The sequence below is a fragment of the Balaenoptera musculus genome, chromosome 5, assembly GCF_009873245.2.
Source record: "Balaenoptera musculus isolate JJ_BM4_2016_0621 chromosome 5, mBalMus1.pri.v3, whole genome shotgun sequence".
Taxonomy (NCBI): domain Eukaryota; kingdom Metazoa; phylum Chordata; class Mammalia; order Artiodactyla; family Balaenopteridae; genus Balaenoptera; species Balaenoptera musculus.
The window spans coordinates 34,420,473-34,438,066 of record NC_045789.1 but is presented as its reverse complement, the minus strand read 5'-3'; the positions used below and the strand labels follow the sequence as shown (position 1 = coordinate 34,438,066).

The 17,594-nt window shown below is 37.9% G+C and overlaps 1 protein-coding gene across 6 annotated transcripts in view; it reads right to left on the bottom strand.

The window, feature by feature from the left end:
* Positions 1 to 17,594, bottom strand: part of ARFIP1 (ADP ribosylation factor interacting protein 1) — a 131,757-nt gene extending 114,163 nt beyond the window's left edge. For 2 of the 6 annotated variants that reach the window (XM_036853546.1, XM_036853548.1), the window contains exon 1: positions 16,850 to 17,589. The gene's annotated coding sequence lies outside the window, so the exon portion shown is untranslated. Of the gene's footprint in view, positions 1 to 16,619; positions 16,726 to 16,849 lie in introns of those variants that run through there. The other 4 variants (XM_036853551.1, XM_036853550.1, XM_036853549.1 and 1 more) reach the window with 4 other exon arrangements.

Below are 17,594 nucleotides of genomic sequence, written 5' to 3'. Positions count from 1 at the left end.
AAATACAATGGAGGGAACAACTTTATTGTTCACAAATCAAATCCAATACCACATTAAGAAAATAATACAACATGAACAAGTGGGATTTATTCCAGGAATACAAGGCTGTTCAATTAAGAAAGCTATTAATATATAATATATTCATAAATCTAAGGGGAAAAAAACATGGTTTTCTATGTAGATGTTGAGAAATCTATTGACAGAATTCAATACCCACTCATAATTCAATACTCAAGGAAAAAGGAATTAAGGGAGATGTCTTCAACATGATACACGCTTTAATCCTACAACCATTATTTTATTTAATAAAGAAATAACAGAGGCATTTCCACTATGAACAGGAACAATGCAAAGGAACCCACCATTTCTGCTACTATTCAACACTGAACTAGAGGTATTAGCCAATCCAAGTAGATAAACCAATTAGAAGAATAATAGGTGAAGAAGTAAAACTATTTCTTTTTGCAGATGATATGATAGTACACCTGAAAAACTCCAAAGACTCAATGGTAAAACTAACTAAAAATTAAAAGAATTCAGTGAAAAAGTAGGATAAAAAATTAACATACAAAAGGAGTTTGGGATTAACATATACACTCTACTATACACAAAATAGATAACCAACAAGGACCCACTGTATAGCACAGGTAACTATACTCAATATTTTCTAATAACCTATAAGGGAAAAGAATCTGAAAAACAATATATATGTATTATATATATATATATGTATATGAATCACTTTGCTGTACACCTGAAACTAACAGAACATTGTAAATCAACTATATTTCAATTAAAAAAAACAACAATTTTTGAACTGTTATTGAAAAACAATAATCAGTGGACATAAAGGCAGAGAAAAATCCTGTTTACAATTACAACAAAGAAGATTAAATACTTAGGAATAAATTAAACAATGTATAAAACCTATATGAGAAAAATGTTTAAACACAACTGAGAGACACTAAAGACTGAGCAAATGAAAAGACATCCTGTTCTCGGCTATGATGACATTATAAAGAAGTCATTTCTCCCTTAGTTAGTTTACAAATTCAGTGCAATAGAGAAAAATATAACAAGCTAAATTATACAGTTAGATAAGTTATATTAAAGTTGATATGGAAAAATCAAACATGCAAGAGTAGTCAGGAAAACACTGAAAAAGGAAACTCACAAGGGGACTAACTTTGTCAGATGTTAAAACATACCATAAAGTATCTATACTTAAAGCACTATGGTACTAGCACATGAATAAACAAAGAGACCAGAATAAAAAGTCTAAAGTTAGACCAAATATATACAAAAATTTAATATATAACAAAGGTGACATCTCAAATTACTTAATTAAAGATGGGCTTCTCAATAAATGATGCCAGGAAAACTAGGTAGCCATTTGGAAAAATACAAAATTAGACCACCACACACAAGAATAAACTCCAAATGGATTAGGAATCTAGATGTAAAAAATGAAACCACAGATGAACTGTTAAAAGAAAACATAAATGAATTGTTCTTTAAACTTTCTAATTCTAAGAATCTAGAGATAATTTTAAAAATTGATTAATTTGACTAAATAAAGATGTTTTAAAAATTGTATAACATAAGCACTATAAACAAAGAAAAAAGACAACTGAAAAACTAGGATAAAATATTTACAACAGGGGCTTCCCTGGTGGCACAGTGGTTAAGAATCCACCTGCCAATGCAGGGGATGCGGGTTCGAGCCCTGGTCCGGGAAGATCCCACATGCACAGAGCAACTAATCCATGTGCCACAACTACTGAGCCTGCGCTCTAGAGCCCGTGAGCCACAACTACTGAAGCCCATGCTCTGCAACAAGAGAAGCCACCACAACGAGAAGCCCACGCACCACAATGAAGAGTAGCCCCCGCTCACCGCAACTAGAAAAAGCTGGCACGCAGCAATGAAGACCCAATGCAGCCAAAAAAAAAAAAAAAAAAAATTTACAACATATGCCACAATAGGTTAATATCCTTAATATATAAAGAAGTCTTAAAAACAAAGGGGAAAAAACCAAAACCAGATAGAAAGCAGGAAAAAGACATGAACAGACGATTCACAAAAAAAGATTAAAATGGCCTCCAAAATATAAAAAATGATCAAATTCACTCATAATTAGAGAAATGCAAGTTAAAACAACACTGAGATACCATTTCTCATCTATTAGACTAGCAAAAATTTTTTAAATGTAACAAAACATTCTGTTACTGGGGATGTAAGGAAACAGGCACTCATATACATTGCTGATAGGAACACAGATTTGTACATCCATTCTGGAAGGAACTTTGGTAATGCCTAACAAAATCACACATGTACTTACCTTTGAACCCAGCAATCCCATGTTTAGGAATCCATCCCAGGAATACATCTCCAATAATACAAAAATACTTACACATTGCAGCATTCTTCATAACTGTAAAATATTGGGAAGAGCCTAAATGTCTTTACATAGGAAAGTGACTGAATAAACTATGACACATCCAGACAATGAAGTACTGTGCAACTGTTGAAAAAAATGAAGATCTCTATGATATACTGTAATTTCCAGGACGTAGTGATAAGCGAAAAATGCAAAGTCCAAAAATACCTATAGGTATGCTGTCTCCATGTAAGAACAAAGAGGATACATGAAAATACATGTTTCTGCTCATTGGAACAAAAGAAATACAAGAAGAATAAACCAGAAACTAGAGATAGGTTACCTACAGGGAGAGGTGGGAAAAGAGTGGGAAAAAAAGTAGGAAATGGGAACAAAGTAGCAGGAATAAGGAAGGAGTGACACTTCTCTGAATATATAGTTTTAAATAATTCTGACTCTTAGAACCATAGAAATTTTCACATACCCTTCATAAAAAAAAAAAAAAAAAAACCAACCAGGATTTGAGAGGAATTCAAACAGTAAAAAATCACTAACACATGAAACCAACTGTATGAGAAATGAATAACCCAGGAAAGGGAAGGGGGAAAGGAGAAGGTGGGGCAAAGGGAGATGGGGGAGGAGAGAGAGAAGAAGGGGAGGGGGAGTAGAGGGGAAGGGGAGGGAAAGGAAGAGCAGGAGAAAAGAGTGTCTTGACAGGACACCATGAGGCTAAAGACAAAAAGAATTATACACAAATTCTGTTAATATAGTTAGTAAAAGTATTTCTCACAGGGGTATAGGTTAATAATTCTTAAATTACTTTATGTGTGTAACAGAACAGAACAAATATGTAAATAGAATGTAGATACTGAGAACTTGGTTTCTCACTGCTAGAGAAAAAAGTAATAAAGAAAGGAGAAATGCTAAATAAACCCTGTGGTACTGGACTGGAATCAAGAGTTATCAGTATAAACACAGGGTTTTTAATACATGTGTGTCTGTATTCGTGTATATATATTTGTTATACACACACACATATGCATGTATGTATAGGTTTCCTAGCTTTGTCCACTGAGAGGGCCTAGAAGCAGTGATACCCAGTAACAATGAGTACACTTGGTGCTCAAATCTTGGTCTCTAAACACCATTCTCCAATAAAAGGAACCACAACTCTTAAGGAAAAGTGGTTGATTCTAATACTGGGGCAAGGAAAATACAAGAGGAGCCTGGGGCATTTTTCTGGTGTCAGAAAATAAGAAAAAATTCAAAAAAGGACAGGGGCTTGTCGAAAGAAAAAAGGACCCAACCTGAAGGCCCCTAATGGCCAATCCTGAGACATCTTGAGCAACAAAATAAATAATGATAGTACTGAATTGAAACTCCTAGAATAAAACAAATATTAATGAATCCATACTGATAGAAATAAATAATCAAATAAATAGGTAAATGGGGGTAAAGTGACAATTCATCACAACAGAATCTCAATTAATAAACACAGAAAAGAAAGAGAAAACCAGAACTCTCCACCAGGCAAACATCACAGTAATAAGTGTTGCAGAAAGATTCACTGATGGATGCTAAAATTAGAGAGCAAAAGTTTGACGAGAAACAGTGTTTACATAATCTCCAATATCTCCCACAAGGTACTTAACTGAAAAAAGAAAGACAGTTAAGTGGAGAAACTCACAGTTCACAGTGAAGAAACTCAGCAGATCTAACTTAACCAAGGGATTAAGTAATCACTAGTAGTAAGACATATCAAGAGCATAATCCCTGATACATTGCACTGAAAAGGACAACGTTATTTTTTGTGGTATTCTTCCCCCAAATGCATTAACTCAGTCCAATCATGAGAAAACATTGGACAAACCCAAACTGAGGAACATTCTACAAAATAACTGACCAGTTCTCTTCAAAGTGTCATGGTCATGAAGACCAGGAAAGTGTGAGAAACGTACAGATTGAAAGAGACTATGGAGAAATAACCAAACTCAATATGGGTTCCTAGACAGGATCCTGCAGCAGAAAAAGGATAGTTAGTTGAAAATTTGGTGAAATTCCAATAGGGTCTGTAGTTCAGTTAATAATATTATACCAATGTTAATTTCCTATTCTTTTTTTTTTAATATAAATTTATTTATTTTTTTTACTTTTGGCTGTGTTGGGTCTTTGCTGGTGCACACAGGCTTTCTCTAGCTGCAGTGAGCAGGGGCTACTCTTCATTGCAGTGGCCTCTCTTGTGCAGCATGGGCTTCAGGTGCGCGGGCTTTAGTAGTTGTGGCGCGCAGGCTCAGTAGTTGTGGCACACAGGCTTCACTGCTCTGTATGTGGGACCTTCCCAGACCAGGGCTCGAACCCGTGTCCCCTGCGTTGGCAGGCGGATTCTTAACCACTGTGCCACCAGGGAAGCCCCTAATTTCTTATTCTTGATAATTATATTATGGTTATGTAAGACGTTAGCATTATGGGAAGTAGGGTAAGGAATATAAAGCAACTCTCTGTACCATTTCTGCAAGTCTAAAATTAGATCAAAATAAAAGTTTTAAAGAACAGTAAGGAATGCTGAGCAAAGGTAGAGGAATTACCCTTAGATAGAAGGAAGAAATCTCTTCCTTAGATAGAAGGAAGAGTGAAAGAAGGAGGGAACCCATGGAAATAGTGAGGAATGGAATGGAAAACAGAAGAAAGTTAAGGCAGTTCATTTTTGCTGTCTTCTACTTTCTTGTGAAATAGGAGTTATCATCTGCTCCCCTGTATTCATCAGTAGCACCAATTAGCAAAATATATCATTATCATCCAGCTCAAGAAAAGACCAAATGATAGCTTTAGAATGGGGCTGGTCACCAGGAAGACCAAGCCATGATTAGAAGTTTGGAACTTTCAGAGGTGAAAGGGGCCAGAGGAGTTAATAATTGATAATGCGTCAGTGAGGAAGCCTCCACAAAAATCCCCGAACTATGGGGTTTGGAGAAATTCTGTGGTGAACACATCCATGTCCTGGGATCATGGAACACCCCAACTCACAGAGACAGAAGCTCCTGTACTCAGAACGCTTCCAGATCTTGCCCAATGTCCTTTCCATCTGGCTATCTATCTGTACCCTTTATCATATCCTTTACTATATAATAAACCGATAAGTATAAAAAAAAAAAAGACCAAATAACTCCAAGCAGATAGGGAAACAGGGAATCAAATTTCTGAGAATTACGGAGTCAGGTACTAAGTCTGTGTTTTATTCATATTATTTAAATGCTCTTACCTTCACATTTTTTAAAAGTTCGTTTGTTCATAACTTTAATAATGGACACACATAGGGAATGACAACAAGATTTAAAGTTAATGACTTACTGAACTTACTGTGATAATCACTTCATGACGTATGTAAATCAAATCATTATGCTGTACACCTTAAACTTATATGTGCTATATGTCAATCATATCTCAATAAAACTGGAAGAAAAAAAAACTTATAATTATGGGAAACCAAAAAAAAAAAGTTAATGACTTGCAGAATGTGCTGTTTAAGATATATGTGTTCTGATCTTTACACGAATTTAAAGTTATCTTTAAATCTGTCTTCAAAATAAAATGATAAATCATTATTACAAAACTGCCATCAATGTTGAGGCTTCACAGACTGGTTTATACTGGAGGCCAGATATGCCTCAAGTCATCTCTGGGGCTCTACTTCCATAAATCAGCCAGGAGTATTCATTAACTAATGAGTGTAAGAACCAATGACCTATAAAGTGAATTACTAATTAACATTTGTAAAAAAAAAAAGCATAACTAATATTACCTGAAGTTTATAATTCATCCAACTTTTTGGAGTTGTTGATTTATTATCAAAATCACATTTTGTTTTCTATAAACTGAATAGACTAGATCTATTCAGTTTATAGAGGGAAACTATATAAGAACTTTAACCAGAATTTAATGAGGGAGAATTTTATATCCTACAACTGTTAAGTGCATTTAAGGTCTTTCCAAGGACCCAGGAAAGAGAGGGCAAGAGGTAAGAGACTTGCCAGGATCCTAGAAGATAAGAAGAAACAAAATACTCCATGGATACCAGAAAAGAAAAAACTGCATTTACAATCTCCATGAGTTAAAGATTCAGAATTATAATACTAAAGGATGAATGTTGAATAGAAATTATAACATGAGCACATTTCAAATTAATGTACTCACATACCACAGGGGATCTGAAATGGTATGCTCAAGGCACAGGAGAGCAGATATAAACAGGGCAGACATAAAGAGGATAAACACAGCACATCATAGTGGAATGAGAATTTACACTTTTTTTAAATGAAAATAAGTATGCTGTTATGGAATCTAAAACAAAATTCACTTGAATAAAATACACATAAGCCTTCTAAGAAATTTCTTGAATTTTTATGATGAAATACGAATCTCCAAAGGAATATCTGAAGAGTTATTCTTTCTAGGGGTACTTCAGTAAAAAAGTTGGAGAAGTACTATAAATAATTTTGATGTATGGGAGTAAGGAGTTCTGACTGGAACTCAAGGACAATGCTAGGGAGGTAAATACAGAAAACTGAGGGCAAAAAGTAGCAAAACTTGGGCTTGCTTTGGTCTGAACTTGCTTAGCTTCTCTAGACTGGGTATATCACTGATTTCAGAGACTGGTTAGAGATTAAAGAAAATGGCTCTATTTCTTTCACTCAAATATGTCTACCTTTTCTTGCTCATAGATAAACAGGAAGAGAATGGTAAGATTTGTTTTAATTTCATAATTCAATATTAATTTTCAAGTTGAACTGACTTGTTTACAGTAAAAAATTTAGAGTTAAAATACATAGTGACTACATTAAATAACTATATATGTTAAGAGTGAAAAACAGTATCTAAAATACATTAGTTTTCTGTTTTGGTCAAAACAATTTACAATAGTGGGTTTTTTTTTATGATGGTAGTTTCCTTAACATGGGGGAAAGATCCTTTTCCCTACTGTCAATGCAAATGATACTAAACTGAAAATGGTTTACCACACAATATGTTCAAGGTATATTACATTTTCTTTGATAAGTAGAATAATCAAGAGTAAGATAAAGAATCATCTACATTATACTGCTGTCTTTATGTCAACAACTATCTGGTATCCGTAAAAGCTATTTTGTTAGATACTCCTAAGTCCTTTTAGACAGTGATAAATTAAGTTCACGTTGCTCATTAGGATAAACACATCAGTCTAGATAATTCAAAATTAGAAAGCTTTGACAAAATATAGTTAATTCTCAATTATATGCAGTAATGAGAAACAATTTAAAAATCAACAGATATTCAACTATTCTTATCCTCACCATTATACCACCTTCTAACCAAGTGACAAAATTAACAGTTTGGAGAAGTCTTAATTTATTTTCCCCATTCAGATTGTGTAACAGAGAAACTAATGAGAAGTAAAATGATAAGACTCTCAAAACTAAATTACTCCCTGAAAAGAAAACTAGCTGTAAATAAACTCTAAATTATTCAGTGTACTGTGGCCTCATTCTTCACAAACGGCTAGCTAAGGTCCAGAACATTAGCAATGAAGCCAACCAAGAGAATTGGAGAGTTACTTTAAAATTCTGTATTAATTCCCAAAACCATATAAAATAAACCCCTCAATATTCACAGGTAATTTTTTCAATGGGAAAAAGCTCAGAGGAAATAACCTAAGAAGACAGCTTAATAATATAGATAGTTACACAGAAATATTTATAGATATGTGTATATACATGAGTTAGTGTATATTTCCGAGAAGCAACTCCAGCAACAATGAGCACACATGGCGCCCAGATCTTGGTTTCTAATACCATTCTCCAATAAAGGGAACCAGTGCTCCTTGGAGAAATGGCTGATTCTAGGACTGGGGCAGGATTATATACAAGATGAGCCTGGAGTATCTTGTAGTGCTGGAAAGCAAGAACGTGCTTTAAAAAAAAACACCATAACAGAACAACAACAAAAGCTCAAAAGAATACAGGAACCAACTGAAAGAGCTTCCAGTGGCCAAAGCTGGAACAATTTGAGCAATAAAATAAAGTAATACTGGATTATAATGCAAAGTATAAAATAAATAACCATGAGTCAATGCTGATATAAATAAATGATTGAATAAATTAATAAATGGGAGAGAAGAGGCAAATCTCCCTTGCAGAAGAATTCCAAAAAATTTATGTACACACTCCACTGTTACGGAGGTAGAACAAAATTCCCCCCACATTAAGTGTGCACTTCACATAATGACTTTCTTCTAAAAAGTACAATATGCAAAGGGAGGAGAGGAAAAGTAACTTTACAGGTACAAACTTGACAAACACTCGCTTAAGCCAGGTGATCAAGGTTAACAACAACAGTGGTAAGGCATATTGATAGTATTTACTCTTGATATACGATAAGAATGGCACTTTACCTCTGTTGTCTTTCTCCCCAAAACACATTACCCAGTCTAATCATGAGAAAAGAATCAGCCAAGTCCCAACTGAGGGACAGTCTACAAAACACCTGACCAGCAATCCTCTAAACTATCAACTTGTCATCAAAAATGAGGAGTCCAAGAAACTGTTAAAACTAAGAGGACACATGATAACCAGGATTTACTCCTGCATAGAATTCTGGTATAGAAAAAGGTCCTTAGGAGAAAACTGAGGCAATCTGAACATATGTTATCTAATAATGTATAAATACTGGTTCATGAACTGTGACAAATGTACCATACTAATGTAATATGTTAATAATGTGGGAAACTGGACATGGTGTATATAGGAATCTGTATACTATCTCTACAGTAATTCTGTAAATCTAAAATGATTCTAAAATAAGAGTTTACTATATAATAATCTAAGAACACTGTGCTATATTATTATTTTATAATTATTGTTTTTAATAATTAATATTAATAATATAAATTTATATTATTAAAATACTTCATTCTTTTACATGTATGCTCCCCAATGTTCATTACAGAACTATTTACAATAGCCAGGACATGGAAGCAACCTAAATGCCCATCAACAGATGAATGGATGAAGAAGATGTGGTACATATATACAGTGGAATATTACTCAGCCATAAAAAGGAATGAATTGGGTCATTTGTAGAGACATGGATGGACCTAGAGTCTATCATACAGAGTGAAGTAAGTCAGAAAGTGAAAAACAAATATTGTATATTAACACATGTATGTGGAATCTAGAAAAATGGTACAGATGAACCTATCTGCATGGCAGGAATAGAGATGCAGACATAGAGAAGGGATGTGTGGACGTGGAGGTGGGGAAGGGGGGTGTGGGATGAACTGGGTGATTGGGATTGATATATATACACTACCATGTGTAAAACAGATAGCTAGTGGGAACCTGCTATATAGCGCAGGGAGCTCAGCTCAGTGCTCTATGGTGACTTAGATGGGCGGGATGGAGGGGGGAGGGGGGTCCAAGAGGGAGGGGATATATGTATACATATAGCTGATTCACTTTGTTGTACAGCAGGAACTGACACAACATTGTGAAGCAACTATACCCCAATAAAAAAGAAAAAAATGTATTTTCATGCACTTGGAAAAAACAGCGTAACTGGCAGTTTAACTAATATATTTCTAAATATTTATATTTAAAATCCTATATGGCAAAACTCCATGAACTGAAATCTTTAATACCATCAACTTGGAAATTCAATCAATATTTAGGTGTCTAGGTCCTTGGGAGTCAATAATGAGCCGAAAAAGAAAATAAGATGGGTCCCTATCTGCATGGATATGGCGGTAGCGGAAGAGAAAGACAATCATACAGTCACACATATAAATGTAAACAGCAACTGTGGAAAACATATGACGTTACTACCTCATCTGGGAGGTCAGGATACTTCCTCAAGAAGCAAAACTTCAGTTGAGGTGTGAAGGATAGCTAAGAGCCAACAAGTGAAATGAAAGAAAAGAAAGAGTGGTAAAGACAGGGAGAAAAGCATGTGCAAAAGCCATGTAATGCAAGGAGCAAGACAAGTACAAAGGGACTAATGAAGGCCAGCATGGGTGAAATGGAGAGTTAAGCAGAACATGATAAAAGATAAGGCTGGACCATTGTTAAGGAGTTTTGTTTTTATCCCAAAAGCAATGAGAAGCCATAAAAAGACTGGGGAAGAGGAGGGAAGAGTGACAATCAGACGTGTGTTTCAAAATAAATCACTGTGCCTTCAGGATGGATACTGGATTAGAGAGGGGTTGAAACAGAAGTCGGTAGGCAAGAATGAAGGCTACTGTAGAAATTTCAGGCAAGATGATGGTAACAAACTAAAGTGGTGGTAGTGGAAATGGGAAGTAGTAGACAGATTTAAGAGATATTTAGAAAGTAAGGTTAATAAAAACTTGTTGACAGACTAGACGTATAAGGGAGAGGGAGTTATTAAGGATCACTCCTACTGTCCTGGATTTTCCAACTGGAAAAATAATGGAGTCATTCACTGAAATAAAAAGCAAAGAAAGAGGACCAACATTTTGGGGGGGTTTTGGGAGTGAGGGAAAAATCAGTTTAGTTTTATACCTTGTATTTGCGATATCTCTAATATATGCAAGAGAGGTGCCAACTAGAAAGCAAAATATATAGATCTAGAGTTCAGATGAGATAGAAAACACTCATGTCCTTAGAAAAGCTGACAGCTTTATTCTAGTAAAGCAGCTAACTACAATTGCCAAATATCTAAGAAAAACATTAAGACTTCGACCATCTGTATTTAGTTAAAACAAAAAGCTGAGACAGAACATGGCAGTAATATTTCATCAACTACAACAAAAACTGCTAGGCACCATGCGGAACACAGAGTTTTAAAAATCTTGTTTCAATAGTATGTTTATTATGTCACTAATCATACAGTATTTTAAAGTTTTAGCAGGGCTGGCCAATGTCCTTGGAAATATTCAATACCTGCACTAGTCAGTAAAGTAGCCACTAGCCACATGTGGCTACTGAGCACTTGATACGTGACTGGTTTGACTGAAGAACTGAATTTTTATCCTATTTTATCTTAACTAATTTAAATAGTCACATGTGGATAGTGGCTACTCTATTGGACAGGAGCAGTTTAGAGCTTCCTTGTATATTTCATCTAATCCCAAACAACCACCTTGTGAATTAATTGAGAGCCAGTGTGGGGGATAGAGGGATTAAAGAAGTAGAAGCTTTCATTCCATCTGCTTATTATATTATTTGAATTTTTATTTCAAGAATATATCTTACTTGTAAAATTTAAAATATTTTTAATTTTAAAATTAATTAAACGCTGTACAGAAAAATTAGGAAATACAGAAAGAGGAAAATGAAAATAATCTGTAAACCTACTTTAAGAAATAATCTATAGTTAACATTTAGCCATCTATGAAGAGGATCTACATTTTTAACCCTTTTGTTAGAAGGCGCACCAATGGCCCAAGTTACTCTCTATGAGTTTTATCATATTTCTCTTCTACCCCATCCCAAACACCTTGAGAATCCTATTAGAAAGCTATCATCTCTAGAACTCTACCTCAAGGCTGCCAAAAATAAACACGTAATAGTCCTCTTGCTTATCTCCCTTTCACCACCATCACGACCACCCTCTGCAACCAATGTCATACACTTTAACTGGAACCCAATCTCTACCCCACGATATCATGGAATCATTAGTCACTATAGTGAAAAAGAGTACAAGCCTTGGAGTCAAGTAACTTTATGAGTCTGTGGTTCTCCTTTTACTATCTGGATGACCTTGGACTAATTACTTCTGCTGGTTTCTATACCTGTTTCTTCATTTGTTTATAGAAAATAAGAGTACCTAATACACAGATAGCATCTATAAAGCATAATGCTTAGCCAGAGTAGCACTCGATAAATGACAACTATTACGGACTTCTGTGTGCCTGGCGCTGCCCTGGATACTGAAGGGGAGAGCTCTGAAACAAAACAGAATCCCAGCCTTCCTAGAGGTTACGTTACACTGGCTTAACCCCCAGGGACTCTTTCCATCTGGGGTGTGAATTCCTGATCCATCCCTTACTAGATGTGTGACCTTATGCAAAGTACTTCATCTAAGATCTAAATTTCTTCATTTCTAACATGGTAATGTTATGTGCTCTTACTTACTTGAGATGGCTGGAGTAAAAATAAAATGAGAATATATGTGAAAATGTTTTGTAAATTATTATATGCTAAATAAACAGAAGGTATTAAAGAGTATCATATTCCTCCTCTCTTGGACAAAGCTTTCCAATCAATATGCCAAGAATGGATTACAGGGACTTCCCTGGTGGGAAGGCAGGGGACACAGGTTCGAGCCCTGGTCCGGGAAGATCCCAATCTTAGTTGTTGCTCCGCGGAAACTAAGATCCCTTAGTTGCCGCGGAGCAACTAAGCCTGTGCACCACAACTACTGAGCCTGAGCTCTAGAGACCATGAGCCACAACTACTGAGCCCATGTGCCACAACTACTGAAGCCTGCGTGCCTAGAGCCCGTGCTCTGCAACAAGAGAAGCCACTGCAATGAGAAGCCCGCGCACCACAATGAAGCGTAGTCCCCATTCACTGAAACTAGAGAAAGTCCGTGCGCAGCAATGAAAGACCCAGTGCAGCCAAAAATTAAAAAAAAAAAAAAAAAAAGAATGGATTACAGATGTGCTGAAATATTGACACCCCCTCTCCCTGGCCCCCTCGGCCTACAGCGAGCCGGGGAGTCTGCCGTACAAATAATCATTTTTATGTGTACCATCCATGAGGCAGAAGTTTGGAAACTTTGCTCTAACACACTATCTCATGTCGGCAGACACTGGAGTTGGCCAAATGACTCCCTCCTCTGGATGATTTAGGTCTCACCACCAACTCTGTTATTCTTATGATCCTGCTTCAAAGACAGTGATGTCACAGTTCCCCGAAGGATCAAAAAGGATCAAGCCTGAACATCGAGGAGCTGCTAGTCCAATGCCATCATACATATACAAAAAATGAAACAAAATAAAAACTCTCAGGTGACAATACGGCAAAGATGTTACCATATTCTCACAAAAGATTTGAGCAATTTCCAGCAACATCTGCCTAGAACCATCTTAAGACAAAAGTTTAGAAGTAATGGAAGAGAGGGAAATAAGGGATGGAGGGAAGATGAAAGAGAAAAGAAACAAAGAGAAAAAGAAAATGTAGACTTTTGTCTTGTAGAAAACAGCTGAGAATCCATAAGAGCTAATCACTGGCTTCCATGACTGCCTAAAGCTAAACTAGAAACTAAAGAGAACATGATTATTTTCAGGTTCCTTTGTTTTATAATCTTTTTCATACTTCCTAGAACTAATGCTGGTGTATATCTGACTTTTAGACTGTTATGGTCCCTACGTCATCATCATACATATTCTGTGGGACTACTCTTTCCAATCTGCACATATGTTGTTAGTTTTTCATCCACAGCCATATTATCTTGAATTCCCTATTAAATTTACTCCTTCCTCCATCCTGAATTTATTCCTTACCCCAACCCAAAGTTATCATTCTGGAATGTTTTTATACCTCCAGACTCTTACAATGCCAAGTCTATTACTTAAAACCTTTATTTTCACATTTTCCACTCCTCATATGTCATCATACATACATACAAACACACACACACACCCGACAAACACATACACAGATTTATATCCGCCCTGTGGGAAAACTATCAAATAACACTCCATAGGCCTCCTCCAAATTCATTTCTTTTTGTCATACTTTTTGGTATGATATTCAACCAGGTGTTCAGCTACTGAAGATTAATAAAGGAAAACACCTTCTTTACTTAATGTCTGATAGAAAATCAGGTGAGATAACCCAACACATGCCAATAAAAGATGTAAAGAAAATATGGTAGAAGCAGCCTAGAGTAGTAGTTAAGAGCTCAGTCTGGATTCAGATAACCTAGGTTCAATCCTGGCTTGACCAGTGTAATTCTGAGCAGATTACTTTAGCTTCAGTTAATCATTTAGTTTCAATTTCTTCATCTACAAAAATGAAAAATTTAGCCACTTTATAAGGTTGCTGTGAGGATTAGATGAGATAATCATATAAAGCACGTAGCATAATGCCTGGCACACAGTAAGCAAACAAATGTTAATTGCTGTTATGGTGTCAGATATAATCAATCTTCTGACTTTGTCATTACCTTAGAAGGAAACTAATTTAGCATAATTGACTCTTTATAAACTTGTGTTTTCTGCCCCCCAACGTGAGGATGCTAGACAGAGGGAAAATGATTTTGTGAGCAGGATACACTGGTTACTCCATATGGACTATGATGAGCTGTACAGGTCTCTTCAAGTTCTAACATTCTATGAAACAGGCGTCAAACATTTTAGAACGTCAACCCTTGATCAATAAACACTTTACCATCAAATCAGTAAGTTCAAATATGCACTCTAAACTTACATTAAGTTCAGAAGGATACTAACTTAGTCACAAAAGAGAACGATCATTAAATTCCTAACATCGAGGTAATATGGAGGGAAAGGAGATGTCGAGATGAGCAGCAACATGCCAAAGGCTTACAGACCACACCACTGAAACATCATTTGCCCTTCTGAACAAAGCCGAAGCCCAAAGTAGATGCCTCAAGTGAAAAACAAGAAAATGAAAACAAAGTACACTAGAAATTTAAACTTTTACTCTGAACTGTACCCAGTAGGTTGGTGATATTAAATATGTATTAAACAATAATAAATGTATCAATTTATAAATCCACTGGATCTCCACAACACTGGCCACAAATACTTATCCCTAAAAAGAAACCTCAAAACCACAAATCAGGAACTAAATAAACAGGCAGTCTTACTTCCTTCTCTAGGTCTAGGAAGAAATTTAGAAACACTGAAGTTTTGAAGTAGCTAGAGATTTCATCACTATAAAGCTGGAATCTCTGCATTCTACTCTCCTTGGTGCCCAAACTAGCTATGTACAGTTTGAAAAAGTAGTAGCTCCACAAAAAAAGTTTTCATTAACTTCAAGACACTGTCTAAGGAGTGGCTTTTAATCTACCTGGAGGTTATATATCTCCTTTGAGAATTTGATAAAAAGAATGGATATTCTCCCCAGAAAGGAGAAAATGCACTGAAAACAAAACTGTGCACTTAATTTCAGGGGTGGGGATAAGGAAGTCCCCTGAAAGTCACTGACCACTAGACCGCAGTCCCCAAGGCATGACCCAGGATTAAGGCAAACTAATTTATCAATTTGAAAAGGAATGAAAGTAACTGAGACTGAGATTTTAATCCAGAAAATAAAATAAGATTAGAAATATTTTGTTTTCTCAGCTAATGAGTGTTAGACGTGGTGGCTGGGAGAGGGTGTTGGTCATGTTGAGTGGGGAAAACAAAAAAACACAGGAATAACAAAAGAAAAGTGGAATTAAAACAGTACTGACATGTAGTCTGTTGCATTCACTCTGAGACAGCAGCAATAAAATGGCCAATTCCTGCAGCCTTAACAAGGAACGATTTAAGGTAACCAATTTTGGTGCACATTCCCATGCCAGTGAAGTTAATTAAATGGCAAATGTGAACACACACCTGTCACACTTGCAGGTGAAAGCACAAGTTTAACCAAAGTCCTGCAAATCTTCCATTGTTTCCTTAAGAACCAACTTAGAGAAATTATATGCTTTAATCTAGGAGAAAAGGAAGGGAGGGGGCCAGAAATCCTCAAACGGGGTGGCTAAAGGATCTGCAGGAAGTGTAAACTACGAACCTTTTGAGATCAAAGGGCTCAAGAGGGAGATGAGAATAAAACAAAGGAAGTAATAATAAAATAAAGTAAAAGGGAAAAGCGTCTAGAAACTGTTCTTAAAACAAAACAAAAACCTCTTTCCTTTTTCCTAGACACGTAAACAGTAGTAACTTGGCAAAGAGGAACGGACGAGACGACGACACAACTTCCTTCCCAAACTCCAGCATTCCTTGGACGTCCTCGCAAGCAGTCAGGCTTGGGACATTTCACAGGCAAGGCTCCTCCCTGCACCACTGCCCGAGGAACCTCTCGCCGGGACTATCGCTATCTCCCTTCCTCTCACTGCGGGAGAGGAGAAATAGGGGATGCAGGGAAAGAAGAAGAGCAATAAAGGCTGGACACCAAACCTGAAGGTGGCCCGCTCCGAGACTTAGTCGAGAAAGACCTGGATCCTGCAACCCCTTTCCCCACTCAATACATGCAAAACCGGGAGGGTGCCGCCCTGGGAGGGCCAGTCCTACCTCTTCACCCGGCTGTTTCGGGGGCACACTCAGGGGGACGGGAGGAACGAAGGGGCAGAAACCCAAGGCCGAATGCCTGGGCAGAGAGAGATGGCACACACAGACTAAGGACATAAGTGCCCTGTGGAAGTCCGGAACTGCGAGCCCCAGAGGCAACGTGTCCAGCCCCGCCAACCATCTCCGAGAAGCATTCCCCCGCCTCTTTCCCAGCCGGCCAGCTCCGCCCTCACCTGTCTGCAGGGAAGCCGGCAGCTCGCACGTCGAGGATTATCCCTGCCCCTGCTCTCCGGAGTCGCCTCAGCCCTGGCAAGAAGTGAGAGGAAACGCGACCCGGGCCTTTTCCTTCTTCCTCTTCTCCCACGCACCTTGGCTCCTCGGGGGCGGGGAGCAACAGCAGCTGTCACAGCCTCACACTGACCAACCGCCGAGGACACTCAGATCGGCGTCAGCTCCAACAGGCCTACAGCTCCAACACCGAGAGCAGCGGAGCCGGAAGTGAGGGGACCGGAAGTAGCGTTGTCCGTAGCCCTGGACGGTCTCTCTCTCCCTCAGTCTGGCCGGCCCAGCCACGTCTCGATGGTGCCAGCGCGCTTCCCCCGAGGCCCCCTCCGCCCCGCTCCAGGAGGCGGGCCCCGCCCCTCCCGCTGCGGCCCCTAGCAACCACATCCGGGACTCAGCCGACGCCTTTGCCCGGGTAATTTTCTGGCTGCGGCTAGATCGCTGGGGTGTGTGAGCGCGGGTCCAGATGCACCTGCCAGAGCTGGGAGCTTGCCGAAGGGCGCGCCGGCCTGGTCTTGAGTGGTCGGAGGTCCAGGAGCCCTCGGCATCCTTTTCTCACCCACACACCCCAGCCTCACGTATTAGGCGTCCCCCCAACAGACGGTGAGCCGGTGGCGGGAGGGTGGAGGTGGACGTAGCTCACCGCCTCGCAATCACAGGAGAGCCAAGCTTCTTTCTCAGCTGCCAGAGAGCACG